The sequence below is a fragment of the Antechinus flavipes genome, chromosome 2, assembly GCF_016432865.1.
Source record: "Antechinus flavipes isolate AdamAnt ecotype Samford, QLD, Australia chromosome 2, AdamAnt_v2, whole genome shotgun sequence".
In the NCBI taxonomy this organism is placed as follows: Eukaryota; Metazoa; Chordata; class Mammalia; order Dasyuromorphia; family Dasyuridae; genus Antechinus; species Antechinus flavipes.
In genome coordinates this window covers 458,745,251-458,769,036 of record NC_067399.1, presented here as the reverse complement: position 1 = coordinate 458,769,036, position 23,786 = coordinate 458,745,251, and positions in this window count along the sequence as shown.

Sequence of the window (23,786 nt, the reverse complement as noted above, 5' to 3'; positions counted from 1 at the left end):
CTTTTTGATCTCACTTTTCTTGCACAGGAAGATGATTGTATATATGTGTGTACATACATATATTCAATTTAACATGTGTTTTAACACATTTAACATATATTGGATTACTTGTCATTTAGGAGAGGAGGTAGATGAGGGGGAGGAAATTTGGAACACAAGATTTTTCAAAAATCAATGTGAAAAAATTATTAATGCATATGTTTTGAAAATAAAAAAAAAGTTTTAAGAAAAAAAGAAAATAAGGTCAAATGAAAAATAAAATCCACCAAAGAAACCAAATCCTTAAAAAGTGGAACTAGTCAAATGGAAAAGGAGTGATAAAAGCCATGTAAAGAAAATCATTCTGTAATAATTGGAACTTGATAAGTGGAAATTAATAACTCTATGAACATCAAGATCAATCATACGACTAAAAAGAATGAAGAAATAGAAGAAATTGTAAGATATCACATGGGAAAAACAACCGACTTGGAAAATTGATCCAAGTTTTATAATTTAGTAAGAGTTGCTCTGTCTGAATATTATAATAAAAAAATAGCCTGAAAAGAAATTATCAAGGAATACTATTCTGATATCCTAGAAGCAGAGGCTAAAGTCATCATTGAAAAAATCCACTGATGATCCAGCTATTCTGAAGAGCATTTTGAAACTATGCTGAAAAGGTTATCAAACTGTGTATATCCTTTGACCCAGCAGTGTTTCTATTAGGCTTATATCTCAAAGAGATCTTAAAGGAAGCAAAGGGACCCACATGTACTAAAATATTTGGGGCAGCTCTTTTTGTAGTGGCAAGAAATTGGAAATTGAGTGGATGCTTATCACTTGGAGAATGGATGAGTGAATTATGGTACATGAATGTTATGGAATATTATTGTTCTATAAGAAATGATCAGCAGGATGATTTCAGACAGAGTTGGAGAGCTTTACATGAACTGATGCTAAGTGAAATGAGCAGGACCAGGAGATCATTTTACATGGCAAAAACATGATTATATTATGTTCCAATTGGGATAGATGTGGCTCCTTTCAACAATGAGATGATCCAGGCTCATTCCCATGATCTTGTGATGAAGAGAGTCATCTATACCCAGAGAGAGGATTCCCATTAACTGTAGATCCCAACATAGCATTTTCACTCTTTTTGTTATTATTTGCTTGCATTTTATTTTCTTTCTCATTTTTCCTTTTTGATTTGATTTTTCTTGTGCAGCAAGATAATTGTTTAACTATGTATGCATGTATTGGATTTAACCTTTTTTTTTTTACCATGCTTAACATATATTGGGTAATGTGTCATCTAGGGGAGGAGGTAGGGTGAAGAGGGAAATTGGAACACAAGATTTTGCAAAGCTTAATGTTGAAAAATTGTCCATGGATATGTTTTTTTTTTTAATTAAAAACCTTTCATTAAAAAAATTACTTAAAAAGAAAGAATTTACTGAGAACTTTCTGAAAGAGATCCCCAAATGAAAAGTCCTAAGGATATTATAGCCAAATTCCAGAATTATCAAGTAAGAGAGAAAATACTGCAAGATAAATCCAAGAAACACATGAAAACAATTACAAAACACTGTTCATAGAAATAAAATCACATCTTAACAGCTGGATAAATATCAATTGCATGAGTAGGCCAAGCCAGTATAATAAAAGTTACAATTCTACTTAAATTAATCTTATTTTTCAATGCCATAATGATTATATTACCAACAATTATTTCAGTTAGAAAAAAAATAATAAAATTCATCTGGAAGAACAAAAGATCAAGAATATCAAGGGAATTAATTTAAAAATGTAAAGAAAAGTGGCCTATCCTACCAGAGATAAAATTATATTTTAAAGCATGTCATTAAAACCATTTGGTACTGACTAAGAAATAAAGTGATAGATCAGTGGAACAGTTTAGATACACAAGACACAGAAGTAAATGACCATATTCTACTGTGTTATAAGCCCAAAGATTCCAGTTTCTTGAATAAAACTCACTTTTTGACAACTCCTGGGAAAACTTAGAAAAGAGCATGGCAGAAATTAGGCGTAGACCCACATCTCACATGATATACCAAGATAAGGTAGAAATAGGTATGTGTTTCAGGCATAAAAAGTGATACAATAAGCAAATTAATAGAGCAAAAACTAGTTTCCATGTAATATCTATGAAGAGGGAAAGATTGTTGACAAATCAAGAGATAAAAAACATTATTGGGGCAGCTAGGTGGTGCAATGGATAGAGCACTAGACCCTGAAGTCAGGAGCACCTGAGTTCAAATGAGGACTCAGATACGTAACAATTCTTAGCTGTGTGATGCCAGGCAAGTCACTTAACTCCAATTGCTTCAGCAAAAAAAAAAAAAAAAAAAAAAAAAAGCAAAATGGATAATATTTATTACATTAAATAATAAAAAGGTTTTGCACACACACAATGAAGTCAAGATTAGAAGAAAAACAGTAAACTTGGAAACAATTTTTACAACCAATGTTTCATTTCTAAAATATATAAAAGGCTGAGTCAAAATTTTAAGAATACAACTAATTCCCCAAATCACAAATAATGAAACAAATGTGAACACATATATTTCAGATAAAGAAATTCAAGGTATGTATACCTACATGAAAAAAAATGCTTAAAACTATTAGTTTCTTGAGAAATGTAAATAAAAACGAATTTGAGGTACCACCTAACAGTCATCAGATTGCATAATAAGATAGAAAAATAGAATAATAAATATTGGATTGAATGTGGGAAAATTGGAGTACTTATGTGTTGTTGGCAGAGTTGTGAATTAATCCAACCATTCCAGAAAACAATTTGAAATAATGCACAAGGGCCATAAAACTATGCATACTCTTTGAGGCAGCAATACCATTCTTAGATCTATATACCAAAGAGACCATTAAAAAGGAGAAAAGAGACACAGCTAATTGGCATAGTAGATAGATGACCAGCCCTGATGTCAGGAGGACATGAGTTTAAATCTGGCCTTTGACATATAACACTTCCTGCATAGGGAAGTCACTTAACTCCAATTGCCTGAAGAAAAAAAAAAAAGGAAAAGGACCAACATGTACCAAAAATATTTATATCAGTTATTTTTGTAATAGCAAAGAATTGGAAACCGAGAGGATACCCATGAGTTGGGGAATGAATGAATTGGGGAAAATAGAACAAATTCTGGAAATGAATGTAATATAATAATATTGTTCTATAAGAGATGATCATCAAGATTATTTCAGAGGGGGCTGGAGACACTTATATTAGCTGATGCTAAGTAAAATGGTCAGAACCAGGAAATAACTGCAATACAACAGCAACAAGATTATACAATGATCAATTCTGATGGGTGTGGCTCTTTTCTTTTTTCTTTTTTTTTTTAATTTATTTTTTTAAATAACTTTTTATTGACAGAACCCATGCCAGTGTAATTTTTTTACAGCATTATCCCTTGCACTCACTTCTGTTCCAATTTTTCCCCTTCCTCTCTCCACCCCCTCCCTCAGATGGCAAGCAGTCCTTTACATGTTAAATAGGTTACAGTATATCCTAAATACAATATATGTGTGCAAAACCGAACAATTTTCTTGTTGCACAGGGAGAATTGAATTCAGAAGGTATAAATAATCCGGGAAGAAAAACAAAAGTGCAAGCAGTTTATATTCATCTCCCAGTGTTCTTTCTTTGGGTGTAGCTGCTTCTGCCCATCTTTGATCAATTGAAATTGAATTAGCTCTCTCTATCGAAGAGATCCACTTCCATCAGAATACATCCTCAAACAGTATCGTTGTTGAGGTATATAATAATCTCCTGGTTCTACTCATTTCATTTAGCATCAGTTCATATAAGTCTCACCAGTCCTCTCTGTATTCATCCTGCTGGTCATTCCTTACAGAACAATAATATTCCATAGCGTTCATATACCACAATTTACTCAACCATTCTCCAATTGATGGACATCCATTCATTTTCCAGCTTCTAGCCACTACAAACAGGGCTGCCACAAACATTTTGGCACATACAGGTCCCTTTCCCTTCTTTAGTATCTCTTTGGGGTATAAGCCCAGTAGAAACACTGCTGGATCAAAGGGTATGCACAGTTTGATAACTTTTTGAGCATAGTTCCAAATTGTTCTCCAGAATGGCTGGATGTGTTCACAATTCCACCAACAGTGTATCAGTGTCCCTGTTTTCCCACATCCCCTCCAACATTCCGCATTGTCTTTCCCTGTCACTCTAGCCAATCTGACAGGTGTGTAGTGGTATCTCAGAGTTGTCTTAACTTGCATTTCTCTGATTAATAATGATTTGGAGCATATTTTCATATAGCTATAAATAGTTTTAATTTCTTCATCTGAGAATTGTCTGTTCATATCCTTTGACCATTTATCAATTGGAGAATGACTTGATTTCTTATAAATTAGAGTCAATTCTCTATATATTTTGGAAATGAGGCCTTTATCAGAACCTTTGACTGTAAAAATGTTTTCCCAGTTTATTGTTTCCCTTCTAATCTTGTCTGCATTTGTTTTGTTTGTACAAAAACTTTTCAATTTGATATAATCAAAATTTTCTATTTTGTGGTCAATAGTGATCTCTAGTTTTTCTTTGGTCATAAATTCCTCCCTCTTCCACAGGTCTGAGAGTTAAACTATCCTATGTTCTTCCAATTTATTTATAGTCTCATTCTTTATGCCTAGATCATGAACCCATTTTGACCTTATCTTGGTGTACGGTGTTAAGTGTGAGTCAATGCCTAGTTTCTGCCATACTAATTTCCAATTTTCCCAGCAATTTTTGTCAAATAATGCATTCTTATCTCAAAAACTGGGGTCTTTGGGTTTGTCAGACATTAGATTGTTAAAGTTATTGACTGTTTTGTCCTTTGAACCTAACCTATTCCATTGATCAACTAGTCTATTTCTTAGCCAATACCAGATGGTTTTAGTAACTGCTTCTTTATAATATAATTTTAGATCTGGTATAGCTAGGCCACCTTCATTTGATTTTTTTCCCATTAATTCCCTTGAAATTCTTGACCTTTTGTTTTTCCATATGAACTTTGTTGTTATTTTTTCTAGGTCATCAAAATAGTTTTTTGGGAGTCTGATTGGTATAGCGCTACATAAATAGATTAATTTAGGTAGTATTGTCATCTTTATTACATTTGTTCACCCAATCCAAGAGCATTTAATATTTTTTCAGTCGGTTAGATCAGACTTAATCTGTGTGGAAATTGTTTTGTAGTTTTGCTCATAAAGGGATGTGGCTTTTTTCAACAAGATGATTGAGGCTATTTCCAATGATCTTATGATTAAGAGAGCCATCTATAGCCAAAGAGAGGTCTGTGAATCACAACATAATATTGTCACTCTTTTTGTTGTTGTTTGCTTGCATTTTGTTTTCTTTCTATTTTTTTTTCTTTTTGATCTCACTTTTCTTGCACAGGAAGATGATTGTATATATGTGTGTACATACATATATTCAATTTAACATGTGTTTTAACACATTTAACATATATTGGATTACTTGTCATTTAGGAGAGGAGGTAGATGAGGGGGAGGAAATTTGGAACACAAGATTTTTTCAAAAATCAATGTGAAAAAATTATTAATGCATATGTTTTGAAAATAAAAAAAAAAGTTTTAAGAAAAAAAGAAAATAAGGTCAAATGAAAAATAAAATCCACCAAAGAAACCAAATCCTTAAAAAGTGGAACTAGTCAAATGGAAAAGGAGTGATAAAAGCCATGTAAAGAAAATCATTCTGTAATAATTGGAACTTGATAAGTGGAAATTAATAACTCTATGAACATCAAGATCAATCATACGACTAAAAAGAATGAAGAAATAGAAGAAATTGTAAGATATCACATGGGAAAAACAACCGACTTGGAAAATTGATCCAAGTTTTATAATTTAGTAAGAGTTGCTCTGTCTGAATATTATAATAAAAAAATAGCCTGAAAAGAAATTATCAAGGAATACTATTCTGATATCCTAGAAGCAGAGGCTAAAGTCATCATTGAAAAAATCCACTGATGATCCAGCTATTCTGAAGAGCATTTTGAAACTATGCTGAAAAGGTTATCAAACTGTGTATATCCTTTGACCCAGCAGTGTTTCTATTAGGCTTATATCTCAAAGAGATCTTAAAGGAAGCAAAGGGACCCACATGTACTAAAATATTTGGGGCAGCTCTTTTTGTAGTGGCAAGAAATTGGAAATTGAGTGGATGCTTATCACTTGGAGAATGGATGAGTGAATTATGGTACATGAATGTTATGGAATATTATTGTTCTATAAGAAATGATCAGCAGGATGATTTCAGACAGAGTTGGAGAGCTTTACATGAACTGATGCTAAGTGAAATGAGCAGGACCAGGAGATCATTTTACATGGCAAAAACATGATTATATTATGTTCCAATTGGGATAGATGTGGCTCCTTTCAACAATGAGATGATCCAGGCTCATTCCCATGATCTTGTGATGAAGAGAGTCATCTATACCCAGAGAGAGGATTCCCATTAACTGTAGATCCCAACATAGCATTTTCACTCTTTTTGTTATTATTTGCTTGCATTTTATTTTCTTTCTCATTTTTCCTTTTTGATTTGATTTTTCTTGTGCAGCAAGATAATTGTTTAACTATGTATGCATGTATTGGATTTAACCTTTTTTTTTTTTTTACCATGCTTAACACTATATTGGGTAATGTGTCATCTAGGGGAGGAGGTAGGGTGAAGAGGGAAATTGGAACACAAGATTTTGCAAAGCTTAATGTTGAAAAATTGTCCATGGATATGTTTTTTTTAAAAATTAAAAACCTTTCATTAAAAAAATTACTTAAAAAGAAAGAATTTACTGAGAACTTTCTGAAAGAGATCCCCAAATGAAAAGTCCTAAGGATATTATAGCCAAATTCCAGAATTATCAAGTAAGAGAGAAAATACTGCAAGATAAATCCAAGAAACACATGAAAACAATTACAAAACACTGTTCATAGAAATAAAATCACATCTTAACAGCTGGATAAATATCAATTGCATGAGTAGGCCAAGCCAGTATAATAAAAGTTACAATTCTACTTAAATTAATCTTATTTTTCAATGCCATAATGATTATATTACCAACAATTATTTCAGTTAGAAAAAAAATAATAAAATTCATCTGGAAGAACAAAAGATCAAGAATATCAAGGGAATTAATTTAAAAATGTAAAGAAAAGTGGCCTATCCTACCAGAGATAAAATTATATTTTAAAGCATGTCATTAAAACCATTTGGTACTGACTAAGAAATAAAGTGATAGATCAGTGGAACAGTTTAGATACACAAGACACAGAAGTAAATGACCATATTCTACTGTGTTATAAGCCCAAAGATTCCAGTTTCTTGAATAAAACTCACTTTTTGACAACTCCTGGGAAAACTTAGAAAAGAGCATGGCAGAAATTAGGCGTAGACCCACATCTCACATGATATACCAAGATAAGGTAGAAATAGGTATGTGTTTCAGGCATAAAAAGTGATACAATAAGCAAATTAATAGAGCAAAAACTAGTTTCCATGTAATATCTATGAAGAGGGAAAGATTGTTGACAAATCAAGAGATAAAAAACATTATTGGGGCAGCTAGGTGGTGCAATGGATAGAGCACTAGACCCTGAAGTCAGGAGCACCTGAGTTCAAATGAGGACTCAGATAAGTAACAATTCTTAGCTGTGTGACGCCAGGCAAGTCACTTAACTCCAATTGCTTCAGCAAAAAAAAAAAAAAAAAAAAAAAAAAAGCAAAATGGATAATATTTATTACATTAAATAATAAAAAGGTTTTGCACACACACAATGAAGTCAAGATTAGAAGAAAAACAGTAAACTTGGAAACAATTTTTACAACCAATGTTTCATTTCTAAAATATATAAAAGGCTGAGTCAAAATTTTAAGAATACAACTAATTCCCCAAATCACAAATAATGAAACAAATGTGAACACATATATTTCAGATAAAGAAATTCAAGGTATGTATACCTACATGAAAAAAAATGCTTAAAACTATTAGTTTCTTGAGAAATGTAAATAAAAACGAATTTGAGGTACCACCTAACAGTCATCAGATTGCATAATAAGATAGAAAAATAGAATAATAAATATTGGATTGAATGTGGGAAAATTGGAGTACTTATGTGTTGTTGGCAGAGTTGTGAATTAATCCAACCATTCCAGAAAACAATTTGAAATAATGCACAAGGGCCATAAAACTATGCATACTCTTTGAGGCAGCAATACCATTCTTAGATCTATATACCAAAGAGACCATTAAAAAGGAGAAAAGAGACACAGCTAATTGGCATAGTAGATAGATGACCAGCCCTGATGTCAGGAGGACATGAGTTTAAATCTGGCCTTTGACATATAACACTTCCTGCATAGGGAAGTCACTTAACTCCAATTGCCTGAAGAAAAAAAAAAAAGGAAAAGGACCAACATGTACCAAAAATATTTATATCAGTTATTTTTGTAATAGCAAAGAATTGGAAACCGAGAGGATACCCATGAGTTGGGGAATGAATGAATTGGGGAAAATAGAACAAATTCTGGGAAATGAATGTAATATAATAATATTGTTCTATAAGAAAAATCTGAAAAGATTTATATGAACTGATGCTGAGTGAAGTAAGCAAAACCAGAGCAACATTGTACACAGTACCAGCAACAATGTATGATTGTTAACTGACAGACTTAGCTCTTCTAAGCAAGAAAATTTAAAAAGACTCGATTAAAAATGCTATCCACAGCTAAAGGAAATTGAAGCACACCATTTTTCACTTTCTCTTGGTTTTTCCCTTTTTCTTCTGAATCTTCTTCCACAACATGACTAATATAGAAATGTGTTTAACATGATTGTTCATGTATAAACTGTATTAAGTTGCTTGTTGTCTAGGGGAAGGAGCAAGGAGGGAAGGAAAAGAATTTATAATTCAAAATCTTATCAAAATGAATGTTGAAAACTATCTTTACATGTAATTGCAAAAATAAAATAATATTAAAGGGAAAAGCACTTTAACTCAAATATATTTATCAGATCATCCATCTTTATTAAAACTTCATGCAACTTTCTAGTAGCATCTGATAAGTATTTTTCTTGATAGGCAACTATGTGATAAAGAGGATAGAGGGCTAGAACTAAATGAAAAAAGATCAGAGATTAAATCTATGAATAATTACTAGGTTGTGCCTGGGCAAATTGCTTAACCTTTTTTTGTTTCAGTTTTTTTTTTATATGTAAAATGTGTATAATAATAGCACTTATTTATTAGGATTATTAGAAGGATAATATGAGATAATGTTTGTAAAGTGCTTTGCAAAACTTAGACCACTATATAAATGTTATGACTACTATTTTTATCGATACTACTACTACTACTACTACTACTACTACTACTACTACTACTACTAGTATTACTATTATAACAATGGAACCAAGCTACTACTGTAGTAGTGTCCCCTCTCCAGTTGCTTTTTGGACATCTAGTCAAGTAGACATCTTAAACTCAGCACATCTGAAAATGAACTCATTCTCTATTCATTATCCTTTCACCTAAACCCTCTCATCTGTTACCTTCCCTATTGTTATAGACAACAACATCATCCTCTCAGTCCCTCAGGTTCACAACATAATCATCATCTTCACTTCATCACTCTCTCTCACACACCCCACCCCCCGATATTCATGTCCAAGTCTGTTTATTTTGTCTTTGCAATATCTCTTGAATTCACCTTTCTCTCCTTTGATTTTGTCACTACCCTGGCAGTAATATAATCCCTTATTATATTACACCTGGATTACTGCAGTAGTCTGCTACAAATTTCTCTCCACGCCACTTCATACTCCATTTATTTACAGCGATTTTCTTAAAACAAAGGTCTAACAACATCATTCCTTTACTCAACAAACTCTAGTGGCCTCTCTTACACCCCATATTTTAAAAATTCTCTATTTGGCATTCAAAGTTTTTCATAACCAATCCCCATACTATATTTTTCCATTCAGATTATACATTATTCCCTGTCAGGTAATCTTTGGTCCAATGATACACTTTTCTTGCTATTCCAAGAATCAGACTATTCATTTTGTAGCTCTAAGCATTTTCTTTTTTTTATTGATTTATAAATAATATATTCCACAGTTATAAATGAAGGCAATTTTAACATTTGTTCTAAAAACTTTGAGTTCCAGAATCTTTTCTTTCCTTTCTCCCTACCTCTTCTTCAGCAAATAGTCTGATACAGATTATACATGTGTAGTCATGCAAAACATCTTCAAAATAGTCATGTGTAAAAGAAAACAGACAAAAACACTAAAAAAAATAAAGGAAAGGAAATGTATGCTACAATCTATATTCAGACACCACCAGTTCTCTCTGAGTACGAATAACCTTTCATCATAACTCCTTCATTATTGTCTTGGATCATGATATTTCTGAGAACAGCTAAGTCATTTATAATTGATCATTTTACAATATCACTATTATTTCGTAAACAGTACATATAACTTAGCATCAATTCATTGAAGTCTTTCCAGGTTTTTCTGAAAGCATATTGCTCATCATTTCCATAGCACAATAGTATTCCAATATAATCACATATTCCAATTTGCTCAATTGATCTCTTTGGATAGACATCTTTTTAATTTCTCTTTTCTTTACCCCCTAAAAAAACTACTATAAATATTTTTCACATTTAATGCTTTTCCTTTTTTTAAATCTCTTTTGGGATACCAGTCTAATATTGGTATTGGTAAGTTAAATGTTATGCATAATTTTACACTGTTTTGGACATTGTTACAAATTTTTCTAGAGTGGTTGAATCAGTTCCACTAACAGTGCTTTAATATCACATTTTTTCCCATATTCCCTCCAACATTTGTAATTTTCCTTTTGTCTTATTAGTCAATCTAGTAAGTATGAGTTAGTTCTTCAGAATTTTTTAAATTTTAATTTATCGAAACAATTGTGAGTTTGATATCTAGCTTTGATTACTTCTTCTAAAAACTTTTCATATCTTTTGATCATTTATCAATTGGGTAGTGACTTATTTTTATTTTTTTATAAATTTGACTCAGTTCTTCATATTTTAGAAAAATGAGGCCTTTATCAGGCAAAATTGCTTCTCTTTTTTCTTCACAATTAATCTTGCTAATTTTACTGCTAACTGTCTTGTCAGGAGAGAGTACTAGAGCCAGTTGAAACCTCTTTGTAGCACAGGAATACTAGGGAGTCTAAAAAGCTTGTCCTTACAAGTGCTTTACTTACTGTCTAAGAACTAATATTCTAAAGATCTGGATAGTGAAGGCTGCTCAGGATAAAAGAAATCCATGCTTCACAGTGAACAAGGTAAACCTTCCAATGAAAATTAATTCTTCTAGATATTCTTTCCCTGCTCCATTTGCCCACATCACACAAGCAGTAAGCCATTGTCAATGAGGGGATGTCTCACAGTTTCATCCTAGGGAACCATCTGATAAATAGACTACTTTACCACATATCTCTCATTATCATTAATCACTGACTCTCTCCAGATGATGTTCTTGGATAGCATTGCCATTCATAATTTAATCCTCCAGTAGTATTAACTGCATGTTCTTACACACTGACGGATCCTCTGCTCCATGGCTAGAAAGTGTATACCACCTAAACCCCAGCTCTAGATGAAAATTCCTTTCTTCTGCTATGTCTTCTACATTCTCATCACCATGAAGCCCAGACTATGCCTTCCTAGATATTGATCTAAATTTTCTTTCATGTCCACCATAATACAATCCTTTCTCTATCATTAATAAATGCTCATTCATCTAAAATATATTCCTCTGTCACTTCACAGATCTAGATCACACAGCAGCTGATTTCTTTAACTTCCAATCCCATAAAAAAAAGATTGCTGATCTTTATCTTTCCAGTGATTGTAAATTTTTGCATATTCTATGACAATCTCAATTAGGACAGAAAGTCAGCATTTCCTTTGATTCCATAATTCCTAGACCTATTGTCCATGTGATTCATCAATTTCTCATTCATTTACCTTTATCACCTTGTGTGTCTCCTAGCTACAATCATCTCTTGGATTCCACCCTTCTTTCAGAAACATTTCCATAACTAGATTAGAGTTTTTCCAACTTCCATTCCTTATTCTTGATGACTTTGACATATTTCAACTCCCAGTATATTAACTTCTTCCTATAAATCCCATAATGCATCAACAACTCACAAGATTAGTTACATCACTGACTATATCTTTAGCCCAAGTATTTTTACATTTAATAAACTCTGAAATTATTCTGCCATGATTTTTTCTAATTTTTCCTAATTGTAGACTTTGTCCTGAGTATGATCTCAGGTTTTCTTAATCTGCTATACCTCACTTTATTACTCCTTCCCTGTCTCATCTAACTCTACTCACTGTAGTAAATCAGTTCAATGCACTTGTTGCATCATTGCTTCACTTCATAACTTTTCATACCATTGTGCATATCTTATTAATTCACTTATTTAAACAAACATTTAAGTGCCAATATATCAGATATAGTGTTAGCTGTTCAAGGAACAAATATTAGCAAAGTAATAAATTAATACAAATTAATGAATAAACATAATAAAAACTCTGCCTTCAAGAAGTTTACATTTTTAAATTCTATTAATGTTTTACTTTTACATTGTATATATATACATATTACTCCATTATAAGAGATTTCTTTAAACTCAGTAACAGATAAATAAAACATAATATAGTAAGTTCATATGAAAGTACATTCAACATTTCACATCTGTATCACTGCCCTTGCACTCCCACATAAAAAGTATTCTTCTTTTTTTCTTCTAGTCTCTTATATCATTGAAAAAAAAGAAAGCAAAAATTTTGTAAGAAGTATATTCTATCTATGCCCAAAGGGCTATCAAATTGTGCATACCCTTTGATCCAGCAGTGTTTCTACTGGGCTCATATTCCAAAGAGATCTTAATGGAGGGAAAGGGATCCACATGTGCAAAAATATTTGTGGCAGCCCTTTTCATAGCGACAAGAAACTGGAAACCAAATGGATGCCCATCAGTTGGAGAATGGTTGAATATGTTATGGTATATGAATGTTATAGAATATCATTTTTCTATAAGAAACAATCAGCATAATGACTTCAGAGAGGCCTGAAGAGACTTACATAAACTGATGTTAAGTGAAATGAAAAGAACCAGATCACTGTACATGGCAACAGGAATATTATACAATGATCAATTCTTATGAATCTGGCACTTCTCAACAATAAGATGATTCAGACCAGTTTCAATGACCTTGTGATGAAAAGTGCCATCTACACCCAGAGAGAGGACTGTGGGAACTGATTTTGGATCACAAAATTCTCACTCTTTTTATTGTTGTTTGCTTGCATTTTATTTCCTTTCTCATTTTTCCCTTTTTGATTTGATTTTTCTTATGCAGCAAGATCATTTTATAAATATGTATGTATATATTGGATTTAACATATATTTTTACCATGTTTAATATATACTCGATAACTTGCCATCTAGAGGAAGAGGTAGTGAAAAGTGTAGGAAATTGAAACATAAGGTTCTGCTAGAGTTAATGTTACAAAATTATCCATGCATATCTTTCATCAGCAGTCTACTGGACTCATAAAAGATCATTATATCAATCTATATTCCTAGAGATTTCAAAATTCTTTTTCATGTCCTCAAAATTATTTAATGTTATATTGATGTTGTTATATTATTTTTTTTCTGGTTCTGCTCAATTCATTCTGCATCAGTTCAAACAAACCATTCCAGATCTTTTGAACACATCTATTTTTCTCATTTTTATAGCATAATAATATTATATCACAGTCATATATCACACTTCTTTTCCAACCATTCTTCAGTTGTTGGATAAATTCTTGGGTTTTGGTTTATTTGTTTGTTTGATTTCCAGAAAAGAACTATTATAAATGTTTGTACATAAGGACATTTTCCCTTTTTTGGATGTCTTTTGAGTTAAATCCAGCAATTATATATATATATATATATATATATATCATATATCAATTTGAATTGTCCTAATTAGTAGTAATTTGGAACATTCCTTTTTCATAGAGCTATAGCTAGCTAATCTAATAAAGCTAAGCAAATAGTTCTCAAGGAAAGAAGGATATATTCTACTATCAATTATTGAGTCTTGGACTCCCCTATCACCTTCTTTCTCTCTTCTTAATCTTATGCTCCTAAATGCAGTTTAAAGAAGCCACAAATTGTGCCAACTATATCCACAATAAAGCAATAATATATAAGTTCAACCAGATCCTCACTGCTATAAAAAATATTTTATTCTTCCTTCATCAATTCTAATTCTTTCTCTTACTCTCTCTGTTTCTCTCCTTCTCTATGTGTTTCTGTGTGTCTCTCTGTCTCTGTGTGTGTATGTGTCTCTCTGTCTCTTTCTGTTTCTCTCTGTGTGTCTCTTTCTCTGGCTCTATCTACGTTTCTCTCTCTATCTCTCTCTCCTCTTCTACTCCCTTTAATTCTCTCCCTCTCCCCCTTCTCTCTACCTTTCTTCCTCTTTCTCTCCCTCTCACACAGATGACTTCTTAGTCCCAGATCATCTCCTCTTTCCTAAAATCCTTTGTGTTATCCAGTAACTCTCACAGCAGGTGGCCTTACCTTCTACTTGATTGACCCAAATAACATTATCCATTACTAACTTTTTAAATCCCATAATCTACTCTTCTTTTTTATTATAGCTTTTTATATAAAAGATATATGCATGGGTAATTTTTCAGTGCTGACAATTGCAAAACCTTTTGTTCCACCTTTTTCCCTCCTTTCCCCCACCCCTTTCCCCAGATGGCAGTTTGACCAATACATGTTAAATATGTTAAGTTAAATACAATATATATTTAAGTTAAATACAATATATGTATACATGTCCATACAGTTATTTTGCTGTGTAAGAAGAATCGGATTTTAAAATAATGTACAATTAACCTGTGAAGAAAATAAAAAATGCAGGTGGACAAAAAATAGAGGGATTGAGAATTCTATGTAGTGGTTCAGAGTCATCTCCCAGAGTTCTTTCACTGGGTGTAGCTGGTTCAGTTCATTACTGCTCTATTGGAACTGATTTGGTTCATTTCATTATTGCAGAGGGCCACGGGTCCATCAGAATTGATCATCATGTAGTATTGTTGTTGAAGTATATAATAATCTCCTGGTCCTGCTCATTTTGCTCAGCATCAGTTCATGTAAGTCTCTTCAGGCCTTTCTGAAATCATCCTGCTTGTCATTTATTACAGAATAATAATATTCCATAATATTCATATACCATAATTTATTCAGCCATTCTCCAATTGATGGGCATCCACTAAGTTTCCAGTTTCTGGCCACTACAAAGAGGCTGCCACAAACATATAATAAGTTTATTATTATATAATATATAATAATAATATATAATATATAATATATTTTTTTCTACTCTTCTAAACTACCTCCACATTTCCTCCTTTACTCTGGTCTCTGAAGAAGGGTTACCTCTTTATCCTGACAAGAATATTCCTTTTATATGTGCCCTTAAACCTCTCCCCTACTGTCTCCTCTGAAAGCTTCCTATTAATCATTTCCCTCCACTCTCATTTTCAATTTCTCACTAACTAGTAATTCCATCTCCATTATCTACCAAAAAAAAAAAAACAGTCTAAACAAACTGTAAAACTAAACAAAACAAACAAAAAAAAATTAAAGGGCAACTATTGGTCTTGTCAAACTATTGTCCCAAATGTGTTGTGCTTTTTGCTACTATAGTCTAAAAATACAATTACAACCACTGCTTCATTTTCTTACCAGCTACCCATATATCTATTTTTTGCAATCTGAAAGTCCTGCTTGTCTTCAATAAAGATATACTATAAAAAGGTATTAATATCTCAAGAATTAAGTATAAAGATATTTTCTTAGTATTCATTCTCTTTTCCCTCATATATGCTTTTGACCTTATTGATTCCTTTTTCCTATATATCACCCTTACTTCACTTCCATGATACATTCATTATTTGTTCTTTATCTTCTTGTCTGTCTGCTCTTCCATTTTAGGGGTTTTTTGTTTGTTTGTTTTTTTAAAATAATTCATCTCTTGCACTCTAGCCCTGGTTTTAATATCAGAACTAATCAAGATCTTACCTGATATCATTGGTTCAAGTGTCAGCCCTATGAGGATGACACTCTAGTGAATATATTCAATTACCACCTCTCTCCTGAAGTTAAATTCTTATATTTCTAACTGCATTCTGGCCATCTTTGCTTGAATATTCTACCACAATCTCAAATGAAGCATGTTCTAAATAGGATTCATTCTTTTTCCTCCAAAATCCTCCTTTTCTTTAAACTAGCCTTTGTTTTGAAAGTACAGTTATTCTTCTTATATGCACTTTCATAAACTAAGACTCACCTTGACTCCTTCCTTTCCCTGATCTCATTCCCATATTCAGTCAGTAGCCACAACTTCAACAATTACTTTTTTCTCCCCAATTACATAGCTACTGTGCTGTTTAAAGCTCTTATCAACTCTCACTTGGACTATAAGAATAGCAAACCTTAATATAATTTACCCTTAATATATTAACACAATAATATTCATAAACATAGGTCTGACTAAATTATTTCATGAAAAAATGTAGTAGCTCTTTTCTTCAGTAGGATAAAATATAATTCTTAACTGTATACTATATGGCTCCAATCTTCATCTACTAACATTTCTTCTGATAATATATCCTATTAAAACACTCAATTCTAAAAAAATGACTTTCTAAATATTCCCTGTACCTAACAGTTCATCATCCACTATGTAATGCATTTCCTCTTCATCTGGATTCTACAAAATCTTTATATTCTTTTTATTATCAGATCATACACCATCTTCCTTTAACACACCATTCCTGATTATACTAATCTTTTTTCTTTCTCCTATTATCTTGTATTATATTTAACTACATATGGCCTGAAGTCTTTAATAGGAAACAAGCTTCACAAAGAAGGAATTAATTCATGTTTGTCTTTTTATCTCCATAACCTAGAATACTATTGTTCTTCAAAGTAGTTTGATGCCCAAACCTTGCCAACATGGTGTGAGGGCCTCTCTATTTTCTAGAGTATTCCTTTCAAAGGTTATCAGATCACTAGCAATCAATATTCAGAGGACCTTGACATTTGTGTACAAATCTATCCCTGAGAAGCTCTTCTCCAAGTAGGCCAATTAATGCCTACTACTATTTAAGCCCATGGGATTTTAAATAAATAAAAATCAATTTTATTTATCCTCAAGGGAAATAGGAGATATTTTGTAAGGAAATAAGCCTATTCATACAACAGCATCTTGCATTTTATTCAATGAGGAAATCTTTGTTAAAAAAAAAAAAAAAAAAACACTAGTGTATAGAGCACCGACCCTGGAACCAGGAGGACTTGAGTTTAAAACTTTCCTTAGTCATTTAATGCTTACTAACTATGTGAACCTGGATAAGTCAATTAATTTCAATTGCCTTGCCAAAACAAAATAAATAAACAAAAAAAAAAAACTATCTTTGTAAAACACGCAAACATATTTTGAGATTTCTATTTAAGATGTCTACCACAGGTACATGGCTAGTTCTTTGAATGATAAAAAGCAAATTATTTTTTATTTCATTTTTAAGTACTTAAGAATTTTAAAAAATAGTTTATGGGAAATCTGTGTTCAATCTGTTGTGAGGTCTGAAATTGCATCTATTTAGTAAAATTATGATGTTAAAACTGAGACAACATAGCTATGAGTGAAAAATGTGAAAAACAATTCAAATCAATTCTACAAACATTTATTATGAATCTATTTTGTGCCAAGTACTTTACTTATAGAAAAATAAAAACATTTTTCCCCAGGAAGCTTCTAATCCAGTATATACATACATGCTCCATGCTATTCTCCTCTAGTTTGGTAAGATTCAACAGAGTATTCATTCTTCTGGTCTAGTTTTTCAGAATCCAGGGTCACTTTCATACTTTACTCAGGAAAAAGAGAATCTTAATGGATGATCAAGTAATTCGTTTGTAATACAAGGTCCTCTGTGATAGAGGGAAAAGTTAGGTGAAACAAAATCTTCTAAGAAAAAAAGAAAAGAAGGGAGAAAACACTTTCTTTTCCCTTGCTCAATTCTCAGAGAGTATCTTCTCAATCTTAGATTTAAGGTCTTTCACAATCTGGATATCAAATACTCCACTAATTCCATTTTATGTTATTCCTCTTTTTTTCTTCTCCAGTCTGGTCAAACTGGATCTCTAGTCATGCCTCCTACAAGGCATTCCATTTTCCAGCTCCATATCTTTGCATATAAAATCTTCTATTGACTTGGTACTCACCTCTTAGAATCCTTACCTTGAACAGGAAAGCTGACCTCTCTTTTACTAAAAGATAGGGTTTTCTCAAATTCAGGGTTGTTAAATGATGAAAATTGTCTTTCCAAAGAATTGTTTTCCCTATGAATTGAGTTATTTAAAAAGTTGGAAGATATTTGCAGTAGTAAAAAAAACTCAAAACAAATCATGCTATCATAGATCAAGGAATGACTGAACACATGGTACTGTATAATGGAATATAATGGAAAATTACTGTGTGTCCAAAATAATGAATATGAAGAATTCAAAGAAGCATGTAGGGCTTGAGGCATAAGTGAAATAAAAAGAAACAGTAGAATAATATTTAAAATAACTCTAATAATGTAATCAAAAACAATGAGTGACAGTTAAACTACTAATCATGGTAATTCATCTCCATTCTGAAGACCAGCTATTGAAACATGATATGTTACTTTTAGTAGACAGATTGAAGCAACAGATATAAAGGAGTCTATACTATATCACTTTATTGATTAATTCTGTTTAGTTTTCTTTTCTAGCTTATAATAGAAGATTCAATGGAGAGAGAGAAAATTATCAGAAAAGCAGTATGTTAAACTAAACAACAACAACAACAAAGTGTGAATAACACTTTTTTTTTCAAGAAGTATCTGGCTTAGAGAATTTTTTTAGGATCCCAGACTAGGCTTAGCAGCTTCCAAGATCAATTATTCTATTGTAGTTAACTAATTTTAATATAGGGTAAGACATAAATGTCACATTTTTCTCACTTAAAAAATTGTACCTTTTCTAGCTGTCACACAAGTGATCTGTGAGGAACAATTGAGATGATGGAAATAAAAGTCACTTTGCAAATATAAGGAGATACTATATTCTATCAAAATATCAATTGCCTCAGCATTCTGAATTATAAAAAGGGATAATAATACCTACCTCCTGACAAAATTATGAGAAACAAATGAGATGATATTTTGCAAAGTACACCTATCACAGAGCACAGTACATTGTGGTTACAATATAAATGTTAACTACCAACTATTATTATTAGGACTTTCCCTACCCCCTAAACTAGATCAAAACTACATAAATTACAGTCTGAAGTGGTAGTCTCCATACTTAGCTTGATAAACCCTGAAGAAAGACATATAATAGCCCCAAGAGAACATAGAATGGCCACTCCCCACCACTACTAAAAGGGTGGGAAAATAAGTCTCAGTTCATTGTTCTTCCACTATCAAATCTTGAATTCTCTCCAACATATCTAAATGTTCCTTTAAACATTCTTCCTCCTTACACTCTCACCTTTCTAAACTTCCTAATACACTGGGTTGGTCACCTCACAACTTGGCAGTTAATCCACCCTAAAACCTAGCATACCTAAGGAAGGCAGAATGCTATAATGTTTCCTAACCTTCAAAGAAGTCTCCTACTCCATCCTGCCTCTGTAACTTCCTGAATGTAGGAGGCACTGCTCAGCAGCAGGATCAAAGTTCTAAACAATGGTTGGTAACCAATACTTGCCAATTCTCACCATCTTCCCCTCATATCCTCTTTTCCCTCTTCTTTTTTTTCCTGCTTCTTCTTTTCTCTTATCTGATCATCACAATAACATTGGGAAACACATATGATTGTTAGCCTCATTTAACAGAAACTAGGGCAGAAAAATGTTAAGTGACTTGTCTAGAATAACACAACTAATAAGCTTCAAAGTTTGATTTAAATTCATTTCTTCCTGACTCAAAGGCTAACTCTGTAAGTGACTGGAGAGAATTAAGATCTATGATATCTTGTAACAGAATGATGAGTTGAAAACAAGAAGAGTTTTCTCTCTTGCACAAACAAAAGCAGAAAGAAGGAATTGATAATTGTGACCCAAAATATGAGATTATGAGTCAGGTAGCATGCCCTATCAAACATGAAGATTATTGGAAAATGGGATGCTACTGAGTGGTCAAGTTAGGGATTACTATTAATTATTGTTATTTCCCAACTATGTTGTATTATTAAGTATTCTCAACATCAGCACTGTGGAGGAAACTGTAATTGTTCTCCCTCTGACTCATAATTCATTCCTCATTTTCTTTCTTTTTTTTGAGAGTTAATGAAGACTGGAAATTATTTATTCCTTATCTTGTTGGCCATGTAACCTGAAAAGCAAAAAAGGATGATTTTCTACTAAATAAAACAATCAAATAATGTAGAGTTTGATGGAATAATGTTTGTCATCTTTGAATGTGTCTAAGAAAAAAGATGGAAGTTTACTTGAAAAAAAAATTAATGTCTTGAGTGGATGTTTAAAATAAAGGACATCTGAAGTCCTCTCTTTGAGATTCTAAGTATTTAGATGGCTTAACAATAATAAGAAGTGAAAACAAAGAAAAATTTCATTTTGCCTCTACATACACTTACACACACACACACACATACACACATACAAAACTGCCTGTAGAAAGTTGATTTACTTAAGACTTTTTGAAAAACTTTCTTCACAAAACCAAACACAACAATTTTCCTCTATGAAGATAGCTCTCAGAACTTCCAAATTCATCTTAAATGAATCCACATTTTAAAAGCCATAAATATGAATATCTGATTAATTGTTCTTGATCATATTGGTGTCTGCAACATAGGAGAAATACTTGCCCTTCAGGCTATCCTAGTCTTGATTTTATAACACTCAGAAATACTTCTACAATCCACATCTTTGAAAATGGTATAAATACTTGGAAAACAAAAACAACACCAATGACTAATATTTATATCTCACTTTAAAGTTGTGTCTGTATATGTGTGTGTATGTGTGTGTGTATGTGCACATACACATTTATATATAAGTATATATGTATCTGTCTATATCTCCATAGAAAAACATATAGTTATAGACATACACATATGATTATATATATATATAAATACATATTTCCATACCCATACACATTATCTATTTACATATATACACATATATAGAAATATATTGTATTCATATATACATATTCATATATACTATTTATATATACATGTATATGTATATACACAGAGACACATGTGATTTCATTTGAACCCCATTCCATCGATTGGGAGTAGTGCTATTATTATCTCCATTTTACAGATGAGGAAACTGAGGCTCAGGGAGATTAACTGATTTAAACAGAAATCCTACAGATAGAAAGCACCTGAAGCAGGATTGAATTCAGTCTTTTCCAAGGTCATTTCCAGATATCTATCCCATCTTGCCACTTAGGTACTACAGTTATATGAAATAGTCTTATTCCAAAATTAGTGTCATTATCCTCTTAGGAAGTAGACAAATACAGGTGATTAAAATAATCACTAAGACTGGGTAGAGTAATATAATATCCATAAGTAATATAATATCCATATGAATTCACCTTCATATTGATTCCACTCCATTAAATATATTTCTCTTTTGTTTTTACTATATTCTTCCTAAGAAAAGAGGGCAAAGTTCAAAAAAGAATCCAAATGAATATATTCTTAACCAGGAGTTCCTAACTTTGGATGTCTTTAACAGGATAGCCTATTAACTTCTTCTCACAATAATGTTTTTAAATGGGCAAAATAAAACACACAAGATTACAAAAAAAAAATTATATTGAAAAATACGTACGAAAATATGTGTAAATAAAGCAGATAAAAAATGTTTGGAGACTCCAAGTTTGAAACTCTGACTTAACACAAAGCAGATTAAAAATTTTGGAACACTAAAACAAAAAAGAATAAGTGGGACAAGCATGAAGATCCAGGCTTAGCTGGTGAATATCAAAGCAGCAAGTTAGCATTCAAGGAAGATCAGTTAGCTTTCTTTTTTAATTTGACTTTTATTATTATTATTAAGGCTTTTTATTTTCAAAACATATATATGGATAATTTTCAACATAGACCTTTGCAAAATCTTGTATTCCAAATTTTTCTCTCGCCTAGACAGCAAGTAACCTAATATATGTTAAATATGTGTAATTCTTCTATACATATTTCCATGATTATCATTTTGCACAAGAAAAACCAGGTCAAAAGACAAAAAAAAATGAGAAAGAAAACAAAATACAAGCAAACAACAACAAAAAGAGTAAAAAATTATGTTGTAATCCACACTCAGTTCTGACAGGCCTCTCTTTGGGTGCAGATAGTCCTCTTCACCATAAGGCTATTGGAACTAGAATAAATCATGTCATTGTTGAAAAGTCATATTCATCAGTTTTCATCATCATATAAAATTGTTGTTGTCTTGTAAAATGATGTCCTGATTCTACTCACTTCACTTAGCATCAGTTCATGTAAATCTTTCCAAGCCTCTCTGAAATCATCCTACTGATCATTTCTTGTACAATAATAACATTCTGTAACATTCATCTACTATGATTTATTCAGCCATTCTCCAACTGATGGGCATCCACTTAGTTTCCAATTTCTTGCCACTACAAAAAGGGCTGCCATAAACATGTCTTTCCCCTTCCTTCCTTTATGATATCTTTGGGATATAAGCTCAGTAGAGACATTACTGGATCAAAAGGTATGCACAGTTTGATAGCCCTGTGGGCATAGTTCCAAATTGTTCTCTAGAATGGTTGGTTCAATTCACAACTCCACCAACAATATATTAGTGTCCCAGTTTTTTCAAAATCCCCTCCTCAAACATTTTTTCTGTCATGTTAGACAATATGAGAGGTATGTAGAGATACCTCAGAGTTGTTTTAATTTGCATTTCTTTGATCAATAGTGATTTAGAGAAACTTTTCATGTAACTATAAATAGTTTCAATTTCTTTATCTGAAAATTGTTCATATCCTTTGACCATTTATTAGTTGGAGAATGAATTGAATTCTGATAAATTTGAGTCAATTCTCAATAAATTTTAGAAATAAGGCCTTTATCAGAATCCTTGAATATAAAAAAATTTTCCCTGTTTATTGCTTGACTTCTAATCTTAACTCCATTATTTTTGTTTATAAAAAAAATTTAATGTGATGTAATCAGAATTATCCATTTTGTATTAAATAATGTACTCTAGTTCGTCTTTAGCCATAATTTACTTCCTTCTCCACAAATCTGAGAGGTAAGCTATTCTTTGTTCTTCTAATTTGCTTATAAAATGACTCTTTATATCTAAATCATGAACCTATTTATCTTAGTATAGGAAGTTATGTGTGGGTCAGTGCCTAGTTTCTGCCATAATAATTTCTAATTTTCATAGCAGTTTTTGTCAAAGATTACTTATACCCCAAATTGGGGTCTTTGGGTTTATCAAACACTAAATTACTATAGACATTGACTGTTATATCCTGTAAATCTAACATGATTGACACCCAGTACAAAATGGTTTTGATGAACAGTTTTATAATATGCTTGTGAGG